The sequence below is a fragment of the Chaetura pelagica genome, unplaced genomic scaffold (assembly GCF_000747805.2).
Source record: "Chaetura pelagica isolate M959 unplaced genomic scaffold, ChaPel_1.0 scaffold67, whole genome shotgun sequence".
NCBI classification, from domain to species: Eukaryota; Metazoa; Chordata; class Aves; order Apodiformes; family Apodidae; genus Chaetura; species Chaetura pelagica.
This window is the reverse complement of record NW_009954107.1, coordinates 1,288,004-1,300,623: the sequence shown is the minus strand read 5'-3', so window position 1 is coordinate 1,300,623 and position 12,620 is coordinate 1,288,004. Positions and strand designations below refer to the sequence as shown.

The 12,620-nt window shown below is 35.1% G+C and overlaps 1 protein-coding gene across 3 annotated transcripts in view; it reads left to right on the top strand.

Moving 5' to 3' along the window:
- The window catches only part of FAT1 (FAT atypical cadherin 1), a 98,025-nt gene that overhangs the window by 33,969 nt on the left and 51,436 nt on the right, over positions 1–12,620 (top strand). The window lies entirely within an intron of this gene.

The window sequence follows — 12,620 nt, the reverse complement described above, 5'->3', positions numbered from 1 at the left end:
GGTAGAACTCCCACACATAATAGTAATACAGATTATAAATAGCAATCACCTCTTTGTAATCTATGTCAAGTAAAACACTGTCTTCTGTTCTCTGTAATGCAATAATAATAATTCATTTCTAGAGTTGTATAGGCTCCACACTAAGATGTCTGTGTCTCTGTGCAATAATCCTGAATTTTTAGGTTGTGAAACTGACATGGATCTGTGTAGTATATAGTTCATCTTTCACAGAAACACAGAATTCCTTTTCATGAACTATTGCTTGACTGATCTGTTTCTCAAAAATGCTACTAGCTAAAGTAGTATATGTATGCTTCTTACAGTGATCAGTTTGTGAGTATCCCCTTCAGAGTGACTCTTCATTGGCACTTGAAAACATATTTCTTATTTTAAGTAATTATAAAATAACTTAAATAAACATTGCTAAGTTTTTCTTTGCATGCAGAAATGCTGCTTCACTTTTTGGAGTAGGATATGTAACACAGGATATCACAGGACATTTTGTAACTTGGCCTTTTATTAAAACAAAATCTAATGTTCTTTAGTTTTGAAATCTTCCTGTATTGGAAAAAAGCTGCTGTATATGTGAGCTGGCAAGGTGGAATAATAATAGTAATCAGAATATTATTTGCAGGAAAAAATTAGAGCAAAGACTAATTTCACACCTTTCACGCTCATCCTGAGCACAACTGTGCTCAAATATATAAATTATAGTAAATCCTTAATATCTGGTTAACTTCTTGCAAAATAGCTTGTAATTAAATACAGAAGTAATTGACAAAAAACGGTAGAATTCCAGGGCATTTTAATATGTTTAGATGAAAGCAGTTTCAGTTGGCAGAATTTGACAGGTATTCAGAAGATGTCCTTGGGACTCTGTGGTTAATCCTAACACTTAACCCTAGAGCTAGTGCACTGATGATTGGAAAAAAATTGCACTTTTAACCAAACTCATGTAAAGCAAAGGATTATATAAAAGTAAACAAGTCCTGGCTTTTGTGCTTTAAGCTTAAAATGTACAATTATATTTTTTAGTATGTATAATAGAAAGTAGTTCAGTAATTTTTCACTGTGTATTGTGGATGTGGTTTATTTGCTTGTGAATTGTTGTGGTTTTTTTTCTTTTTACATTTTGTAATTACCTTGTAACAAAATCAAAGACTTAAAATATTTTGATAATTAAGTTTCATAGTAGCCAGTTTTCATATTTCATTGAATGCATTTGGATGCGTTTTGTCTGAAAAAGCAATGAGATGAACAAAAATAGATATTGGGGAACAAGTCATGAGCTGTTTCACTTAAAAGTCAGTGATTCACTTACAATATAGTTTCAGGACTGAGAAGTTTTACATCTCACTGATGTAAACTGTAAGGTTTTATCTGCAAAATACAATTTAATATTGTATTTAAATTAAATTACTGCATATTTTTATTTTTTACATAATCAGATCGAGTGGACAAATTTATATTTTTTTCTGTGTTTTATTCTTTCGTATTATAGGAATTTAATTTGCTCTATTGCTTTTGAGAAGGAATGTTGGAAGCATGACAGTTAATAGTGGGATTGCAGTAATTCCTAGAGAAAGCGGAACAGGTACCTAGTACGGCATCTGTTATTAGCAGTTGATAATACCATTGTATATAAGCGTACATTTGTGAGTTCTTTACGAATTTTGATGATTTTTAATCTCTATTGGATTAACTATTCAGTAGTGGATCTGCTAGAGCCAATTAAAGCACTACTGTATTCATTTTACAAAGAGCTTTCAGTCAAAATATGTGATTTCTGTGTGAGACTGGAGAGTGGGACATGTGTTAAATACAGGCTTTTTGTTGCCTCCAGTAAGAATTGTAAGTGTAGCATGCAAACTTGCTCCCCAATATAAAATATATATCTAGAGTTCCCCAGAGTGACATTGTAGTCTGCTAGAACATAATTCTACTGTTGCTTCCTTTTTAAATTTTTCTTCTATTTTTATTCTTTAAGTTGTGACATTGCAAATTTTATCTGAAATTAGAAGAAAGGTATTCAGCTTTAACTGACCAAAAATAATGGCTCAAAGAAGTAATGTAAAACGCAGAAATATAAGAGCAAAGGAGAGCATAATTTCTGTAGAACTAGAACCATTAGACTGAACTCTAAACAAAAGGAGCTCACTGAATTCCTCCAGTCCCTGTATTTGTTTCAATATGGATGGAGTAGTTTTGCTGTGCCATGACTTAAAAATATGGCTGCTTTCGATGATACAGGCTTTGTATAATTAACATCTCTAGGATTGCTGAGTTAAGGTGTCTGAAAGAAGCTTATACTACTTCCTTGTAAGTGACAGTATAAGCTTTAGAACAACAAAACCTGTGTTTGCGTAGCAAAAGGAGTTCAGTTCTCCTTAGTATATTGAGCAAGTGGCTGAAATGTTCTGTGATTCTGTGAAATCCTAACCCCAGGTATCAGTATAGGGTGAGGGAAAACTCTTCTACTTTTAAATTACCTTGCCCATGTATTCAGGCCAGAAGTAATTTCTGATCTTTTTGCCAAATTGGTATGCTTACTTCCACTCCCCCAGGATTTCTGTTAGATTTGTTGTACCAACTAGGTTTAGCCTGGGGAAAGAATCAGGTTTGGGTATCAAATAACACTTTATACAGAAGCCTTGCCTTCAGAAATTTAAAACAATAATAGCCAGTGAGGCAGGGAGTTATGTGACATTGGTCCATATAATTATGGAGCAGATTTGAGTAATATTTGCAGAAATAATGACAGAAAAAGTAAAGTTTTCTATGCCTTTAATGCAACTTGATATGAAAATGGTGCGTGCCTCCAAAAACTAGACTTTGTTTCATAACGTAGACAGGAGAATGACAAAATTAATTTTGAGTGTTAATTTCCCCATACTTCAGTTTTGCAGCTATAAAATAGGAATAATTGCATGACCTTATTGCTCAGGAGTGTTGTGAAGATATATTCATTCATATTTATGAAGCACTTGAGTATTCTCATGAGAATACCATGGACATTCCTTTCAGGAAATTAGTAATCTTGTGGTGTAGGAGTTAAGCCATTTAGATAAGGCTTTTCTTACATAGGAAGCTGGAATTGAGTAATTACCCATTTCAGAACACACTGTATCCTGTGCTTCCAATAAGGCCCGACTGTGCATCTTAATGCACGCATGCAAGACAGCCAAATTAAGATGATATAGCAGTCTCAACTCTCGAATTTCCTAATGTGACTGAATCTGTATATAAGTGTTTGTCTAGGGTTTAATATTATTTGACATAACTTTTGCTCTAATTTTTTTTTTCCTATGTCTTTTTTACTATCTCAAGCTTTTGGAAGGACTTACACTAAATTGATCCTACAGCAATTTAATGTTGTAGAAGTTTTTGTTTCATAAATACGCAGCACCTTGAAACATGCATTACAAAGTTAACATAAACTTTCAAATTACATGCTTATTTAAAGACATTTTTATACATGCCATCCCAAACAAGAATGGTATTTTAATAGAAAAAGTTTGTTCTATCGAACAGCAGGATTTAAATTTTTAAAGCATTGAGTCTGTGGCTCTTGCTCTATTTGTTAGCCTCTAGTCATCATTAGAGAGCTTTGTGAAGTTATTAAATGTTAATAGCTCATGGGCAAATAATCTACCTTAGATGATTTTATAATTTTACACTGTTTGTAACCTTTAAAACAGTATCTTTGTGCCTGATTTGGAAACTGAGTGAAGTGAAATAGGAAATGGCTACAGCTGCAAACAACTTCCACAGGTTTCCGATAACACTGGAGAATTACTTGGTGAGGAAATGAAGGGCCAGTGAATGCACAGTAGCATTGGCTTGACTTTAACAAAGGAAGTCTTTGTTGTTTAACTACTTGTGGTTTTATTCCCAATTGACCAAATATTTTAGAACTTGAATCAAACCAATATTGCTACATTGCATACTAATGTGATTTAAAGTTAAATAAAGATCCAAACACTGGAATTTTTCTTGTTATTTCTGTAGCTGGCAGATAATATCAGGCTCAATTATTTTTTATTTATGTCACACAGCTTGAAGTGCATGTAGCAGCCTCCATGTGCCCAACTGTTTACCTGTCACATGTAGAGAAAATATTTGATTACACTGTCTCTAGAATTTTCTTTGTCACTGAAAATTTGACCAAAATTAACCCTAATGTTTGTTAAACTCCTGCAACCAGTTACATAAGTAGACAAAAGTTTGTATAGCCATACGTTTGAAAGTGACTTTAATTCTGCAAAAAGCTACCTTTATTTTCCTTTTAAAATATTGTTTAAAACACCTTAAGAGTTACTAGACTAGTGGTTTTCAAACTCGTTTTTTTTTGTTTTTTGGAACTGGAAAAGCAAATTCTAATGTGAAATTTCAAATAACATCTTCACATCTACTCAGGTCTGCTGTAGAAAAAGAGGAATGATGTCATCTGACAAAAGAAACAAAAAGCACAGCAGTCTTTCCTCCTCCTATTTCTGTCACTGGGACTACATAAGAACTTAAGATCATACTCTGTATGATCTATGTTGTAAAGCAGAAGTTTAAAATAACGTGAGTTTTTTTTCAGTTTTCCCATATTTAGATGCAGAAATGGTGGTGGCGACAGACTCTTTCTATATCGTGTGTTCTGTTTGAGTCGGAATAACTAATGTGAGACGTTATCCTTCTAGCCAGGGAAGAGATGGTGATCAGATACCATTAGGAACTACTTGCATAGTACCACCTTCACACACCTTTCAGAGGTATCAGTTTGTTCTTAATGAGCTCTCGGAATAGTCTACCTTGATGGAATTGGTGTTTATAACAACATTATAATGTTAGTATTGATTAATTTCTTACTAAGAGAGGATTACGCAGTGAGAAGTAGTGCCCTATTTCACATCTAGTTTGGCTTGATGAAAATAATCAATCACAGCAAAAATACAGTTCTGCATGAAGTAATACTTTTTTCCTATCTGGAGAATTCAGTGGAGTTGCAGCCAAAGGCTAATGAGGAGTCAGCTATAGAACTCTTCTTCAGCTTTTCAGAGAGCTAAAACAAGACCTTTGGCACCAGTGTATGTGATCATCTCTGTCATGAGTGTTGCATGAAAGTCTTTGCACATGCTTCAGTTACAAAAGCTGTTCCATTTAAATGTTCCTTTTAAAAAAGACTGCAGTGCATGTCAGACTTGTTTAAGTAGTATTGTGTCTTATGAATATAGGTAATAACATGCAACTAAAGGTAAAGAGTACCAGTAGAATTGTATGCATCTCCTAATTCTCATTTAGAAATTATTTTAGGGTTTAGATATGTAGACAGTTAGGGGGCCTCAGAGGGAATATGCTAATTTATAGTGTAATTTCACAGCCTTCTTTGCACTTTTGTAAATATATATTTCATCTATAAACCATTCTTAACATCAAAGGGGAGAAGATAAAAGTGGCAATGGTATCTATACTGTGTTACACTATTAGATCATAAAATGTTTTCTCTGGCATGTTACTAATTGTTCCTACCTCAGTTCCTTCAAGGTAAGAACTTTCACACTCCGTGTCAGTGCTGTGAGAAATGTCGAAAAAACCTCTGCCAAATCACATTTGTAGTTCATCTTTTTTGAGTCTTTCAAAAACTTTCTGTGTTTTTACAATAGAAGTGCACTTTAGTTTGTTGACTTTTTAAGGAGACACATTCTTAAACTGGTCTCCATTTTCAAATGTAGAAGATTGTGTTTTCAAATTGGATGGCCAGTTCTGAGATTGACAAAACAAGACTAACCATCTCTTGCAACTGATGCATTTTCTTAAAGAAATCCTCATGAAATAACTAAACTATATAGACACACGCAAAAAAAAAATCATCCAGTTACGAACATCTGGAAGGTGAAATTCCCCCTTCCATAAGCTGTATCTTAAAAATTTGGAGGGACTGGATTTTGTTAATAGAATTAGTTGGCTATTTTCATATCTGTCTCTGCAAATCACTTAGTAATCCCCCACAGTACATTTTCCTATTTGTAGAATTTTATTAAATGCCAAATGAGTTCAGTAATTTATTTTGTTACTTATAATCATTCTCAAGCAGTGCTATCATTAGTTATATGCTGTAATGCAACCAAAACACTCCTTTGTGTTTCAAAAACAGTCGTAAAAATAATTGAATTGCATAAAAGCAATTTTGACATCAAGGCAATAGCCAACTTGGAAACCTGCTCTGATATTTCTCTTTGAAATTGTGTATTCTTGACTTGCTATGATAATTTCTTGAATCTCTTTTTGAAAGATGTTGTTTATAGTGAGGTGCAGTTTCCATGCATGCAGACCCTCACCTTATGGTTGTTGCTATTTAACTACAAATCTGCTTGTTGATGAATGCTTTCAGTTAACTTAATGCAAAAAGTTCAAAATTAAAATCTTTTTAGCTACCTTGGTTTCAGAGACTGTACCTACTGGCTGTTAATTGCTTTACAGCAGAATAAATTCCAGAGACTCTGTATGTTCTTTCTTTGTGAATTTGTCTTTTTCAATCCACGTGTTGCAGTATTTTTATGGGAGAGTAATTGTGAAGTTGTAAAACTTTTGTGGCAGAGGAACTGGCCTCAAGACTAACCTCAGTCATTTAATAATTGGTCTTAAATACTTCTCTCAACTGATTGTGATTTTTTTAACAAAACATAACTCAGTGCTGGCTACAGTAAGCTGAAAAATGCATTTTCTTGGTTGGGTGGAATAAAAAAGGTGTGGAAAGGAGTGTGGGGTTTCTTTGTTTAGGCAGTGTAAGTGCAGTAAGACTCAGGTTTTAAAAGATCTTTCAAGATGATACGAGATTTAATGGCAATAGTTCTGCACTTAATTATTGAAGGTGCTATGTCTCAGATGATTAAGTGAGTAGTGAAGATCAAGTTACTTAAAGAGTTAATTACTGAAGCATTGTGGCTTTAGTATACCAGATGGTGCTGAAGGCAAGGGTATTTTTGCAAGGTAAGCAGAGAAGTAACAAAAATTTCAAGTGTTCTGTTGATAGTAAGAACAAAGTTTACTCTACAGGAAATTTATCATCACGTACTAGTTTCCTTTCAATAGTCATGCTTGGATTTTGTTGTTTTGTTTTCAGTATTATTTTAGCTATTGTTTTATGATGTATTAAATACCCTTTTTTGTAATTTCATCTTATGCTGCTTATGACAAAGTTCTGGTTTTTGTTGGCTTATGTATGAGAGAAACAAACTATCAACAGAATATGGCTGACCATGAAACTGGACACATGCATGCTTTCAGTTGCTCAGAATGTAGGATCATAGACTTAGGCTTATATTTCTGCTATAGCTATTTTGGGGTGTGTGATTATTTAAGCATTTTTTTTTAATCATTCCCCAAATAGTTTTATTAGTAGGACAATTGCTGCAGAAGCAGTTACACCACTGTCTTGCAAATCCAGACTGAAAATAATATACTCTGGGAATAGTTAGAGTATGCGAACTATATGGTTTACTTTGTAGGATACATTTAAGCAGTTTTCTGTAATTATATGATCACTAAACACAGATTTTTATACTTAATCTGATATCTAGTTGACATTTAACCTCTGCAGTGTTTTTTGGATTGTATTAGTTAGTTGTTTATGTAATGTTTTTTCTCCTCCATATATATGGCATTCAGGATGTATAGTGCTTGTCTCAAACAATCCAAGAGATAAGTGATGGACTTAGGCACTCTGGATATCTGTTGTCTGATCTGAGAGTTAAACAACATTTGTTGATGGACTAAAGAAATGTCTCAGCAACCCCAACATATGTTAATAATTTTTGGTGGGTTGGCTTATATTTGCTCTCTGTAATCACTAAAATGATTAATGAGAACTCTGATCAGCAAATTCCAGGTCTTTGAGTGCTGTTAAAATAGTTTAAGGAAGTGAGTCTTAACTTCAGATGTGCACCTTGCACTTAATAGTAGCAGGCTTGAGTAGTTAAATTGTCTGGTTACTTATTAACACAGTGACTGATGGTATAAAATATCAGCCATTGGATTAAGTAACTTACTTTTTTACCCTACATGCAAAGCTTACATACAGTCTGTCTTGGCAACAAGTAACACTCATAAACACTGATAGTGTTGTACTTCAATAAATGTCTAATGTGCTGACACAAGCACGCCCATATGGACTAGGCTAGTTATTTGATGCAATCCTGACTGGGGTAGGACTGAGATCTCAATTATTACTTTACTTTTCATGGAGTACCATTTATTCAGCTGGGATAAAGTGGCAAAAAATGTTTTGGGGTTTTTTTTGTAGATGAAATCGGGAGCATTTACATCAGCATCTGGAACAGCAATAAGGAAGTGCCTAAATTTTAAAAAAAAAAAATAAAAATAATTATCTGAAGAGCAAATAGTGTGTAGTTCTGCAAAGCATTTTAGAGCTTTAAGAACTGCTGTTTACCTAGGTGCCTGTACATTGTGGAAACATCCTGTTGGCTTTTGCCTGTAGTGCTGCAGATGGGAATTGAAGGGGGAAAGGCACAGAAGCTGTGAAAGACTACACTAGCTGAGTGCAATCATGGTGTACTTAACAGAAAGGGTACACTGATTTCAGCACAGTGTACTATAGTAGGTTTCTCAGTTTTTCTAAAATGATCTATTTACAGGGGCATGTCACTCATTTTTATCAAACACCCTGATCAGGAAGTTCATACATGAAGTGGAAAACTACTCCTTTAGCCTCCTAAGTGGTTTTAAAGCTTTCTAGACAACTCTGCTAACCCATCAGGCTGTAAGCTGTGTTAGGCAAAAGTGATCTTTGTTGTACTTAAACAACTGTATTGGAAAAAGGGCCAAGATTCAGGAGACCAGAGAGAATAAGCAAGCAACAAAATTAGTGTAGCTAAATGGATAGAGTACTTAGTTAAGAGAGTGGTAAGAGGAACCTGGCCATTCTGTTTCTCTTGAAAAGCGGTATCATTTTTACAGTCTCTATTAAAATAACATAAATTATTGCTTTAAATGCTTTACTTGATCAGAAGAGGCTTTTGCAACCATTTGTAAATGATACTGCTAGTTTCTTTTGGAACTATATGTTTAAAATAATATTTTCAGCACTTGAAAATTACTGATGACAATTCTGTTGCTGGTATTACTGAGGGATATTAAGGTGTTTAGGATAAGGAAAAATTTAGGAAAGAAAAGCAAGTAAAATTCCTAAGGAACTGTCTTTAGGTCTGTGTAAACCAAAGGTGTTCAGTTTCTTTATGGTATGCTTTCTCCAATGTGATAGTTGGTAAGGATTTCAGTTTTGTTTTTAATTCAGCAGCCTGCCTTCATGGTGATATATAACTGGCACACTGTCTAGTTTATAATAATCTCTGGTAGGACATGCAGTTTATATTTTGTCAGCTGGAAAGCCAAAATTTGTTCCTAAATTCCTCTGCTATTACTTTTCCTTGACCTATTCTTGTTAACCTGTTGACTTTGGTTGTGAAGCCTTTATTGGCTTACATAGAAGACAGGGTCTTACACAATTTTGACAATGTGTATTGGAATGTATTTGGAAAGGAAGTATGGGCCTCTACTCATGGTCATGGATTGTAGTGCAAGTTAGGTATAAATTACAGCTAACTTGAAATCAGCTGAAAGAAAGAAAACAAAAAAAAAAAAAGTTGTCTTTCTGTGGCAGTGATGAAACAATCATGGATTATTGTGTTCATCAGTAATTTCGTCCATTCTTTCAGAAAGTGTTGAGATACCACAAAGTGTTTAAATCAATGTCATAAAAGGTCTTGCTGGCAGTGAGACTTGATGCTCACTGTATTATCAGCGAAGTTTTAAAATGCGACTTGATCACACTAAATATTTTCAAGAGGAGGAAACTGTTGATTCCAGTGGACTTCTGAGTGTATCAGGAAAAAAGGTGCATTCTTCTGTAAGGATGGTTAGTAGGAAATCTTACCTTGAGGTGCAACAGCATTTCTATTGCTCAGAGACACAATTGATCTTCAACTTACAGAATGCATTCTGTGGTTGGCCCAGTGCATAAGGGTTGAGTTATGCTGTAGTGAAACTAGATTATCATTGCAGACACATGTGAATTCAATATCCATGCTTATTTCAACTCTTACACTGATTTACATTTTAGGAACCTTTAAAGAAAATCCCAAGATAATTGTTTTTTAACATTCATTAGTAATGTGCATTTTTTGAGGTTGAAGTGGAGAAACAAGAGATTAAGTAATAATACAAGTAAATTGAACTAAAGCTTTAAACTGATTTGAGTTGCACTATGCTGCCCAAAGAAATCATGTGTGCTGACTGGTTATGGTTTGTGTTCAAAATAGAAGACAAAATCCTTATCAACAAAATGTGACCTCCCATATCAAATTTAATTCCAGTGTCTTCTATTGAAGTTGGTGATTAAAAAATGTTGTATCTGCATTCTGTATTCCTTATGACCTTCAGTAGCAGTGCATTAAAATAGCAGAGAAACTATTTATTTTCATACAGTACAATTCAGATAGTGTTATACTACATGCAAATCAAACCTATTGGTTCAAAGTCATTAGAGACAGCTAGTAGACTTGGTACCTGCTTTTTAGTCTTTTGAATTGTGGTGGATTAACCCTGGCTAACAGCCAGACCCCTACCGAGATCCAAAACCTTCATCATCTTAAACTGAATGTGCAGTTGGAAAGTCTGTGCATGTAAGTGGAAGCACAAATAGCATTTAGGTGTGCCTGTAATAGGGAATGCACAGTGCATATACACCAAGGCACCATCTTAAAGGACAGTCACAAAAGTGGCACTGCATAGGGACACTCATGACCCTAATTTGGAAAACTTTTCAACAACTGATGAAATCTGTCATTGTAGCATTAAGCATGTTATAATATACAAAACTTGGAAAAAGTGGGAACACTTGGTGATTGCCATAATAAAACTTTTTACAGTCTTAAGCTGTAGCAAAACATTTCACTGCAGCTAAATTTTCACTTAGGAAAGTGGCTAGCAGTAAAGAGTTAAATACAAAGAATGTCATGCATGTGTATGTGATTCTAAATCCAGAAGTGTTACATTTCCTTTGTTGGCATTAGTTTCTGCTGAATGTACAGGATATATATGGTGAAGACTAAACCCTTCTGTTATTGGTCTGAAGTGTTTTAACAGAAGTGTTGCATGCTCGTTTGAAAAGGCTGACAGTTTGAACAGATCAAAACGTACATATTTTGTGCTTATTGGAGATTTTTCTGTTTAACCCATTTGAGTTCTATTGAGCAGTCTCATTAACAGAAATTATATCTGGAATTAGACTTACTGCAGTTTATTAAAGAATGTAGAATTGAGGTACATGGTAGAATACCATCTGGAGTGCTTGCAGCAAAGACACTTGGTTTTGTTGAGGGTATTTTGGGGGTTTGTTATTTTATTTTCCCCAAAGTATTAGTTGCCATTTATTAGTGATGGCTCCAGTCTTAATGGCTCTTGATAGGGAAAAAGTGGATAAAAGAGGTGCCATTTTTCTGCTCTTACATGTTAACAATTCCATACTTGCTGCTGCTGTGAGAGCTGGCATCTAATATTGTCAAAGGGTGTAAACTGAATATTGAATATTCATTGAAGTGCAAGCATAATGAGATATTTCTGCTGGAATTACCTTATTCTTCCTGTGCTTTTTGAGATTGTCATCGTTTGAATTAGGTTCGACAACAATGCTCTCTATCCCCTCCCACCCAGGTAGGGAAGGAGAGAAAGAAAAAGAGACTTGGCTGGACTGAAAACTAAACTACACAGCTTTAATTAAACACTAATGATATAAGAAAATATATACAATTCTATACGAATGTGTTCAGGTATGTGCAAAAGCCTCTTGCCTCCCCCCAACCCCAGCAACTCCCACAGCACTCTCCTTAGCCACATACAGTCCCAAAAAAAATCCTGGAGCTGCTGCTGGAGAAAGCGGAGAGTGATGAGGGTCAGGAGAGCTCGAGCCTAAGGGTCAATGGTGATAGATGGACAGAGTCCTCCCCGTACGCCGGCCATGGATGGAAGAGAAGAGAAGAAAAAGCAGGAAGGAAGTTGTTTTTTGTGATCTCTGACCTTCCTCTGAGCTTATGTAGATACATGGAATGGAATATCTCTGGCCAATTCCGCTGCCTAACTCAGCCTCCTATGGGGGGTCATAGATCTCCCTGTAGTGTCTGAGCCAGCAGAGTGAAGATGTGACCTTGAAGACCCAGCAGTTACAAAAACATTCTTAACAGCCTTAGTTAGAACACACTGTGACTAGTTAAAAGAAAGCTCACTGAAGAAAAAAAAAAATAATCAGTGAAAGGAAAACTGGCTTCATCTTGACTTAAACCAGGACAGAGATCCTACCTATACTCAATCCAGCTATTCAAATGCCAACTCCTTTAGTGGCTATATTGAAATACTTACCCTTTCCCTTGCAACTGTGATGAATCTCAGGAGATTAATGCTTCATGGGAGGACTTGTGCTGGTTTCTCCAGAGGTACTTGGTAGAGGAGAGCTTGTGTTTCTTGAAGTCACCTACAAGTCCCTGTGCCTGAGGGAAACAGATAAGGCATCTGCTCTTCCACTTGTTAATTGCTAAGTAATAGTTCTGTGCTGATCCCCC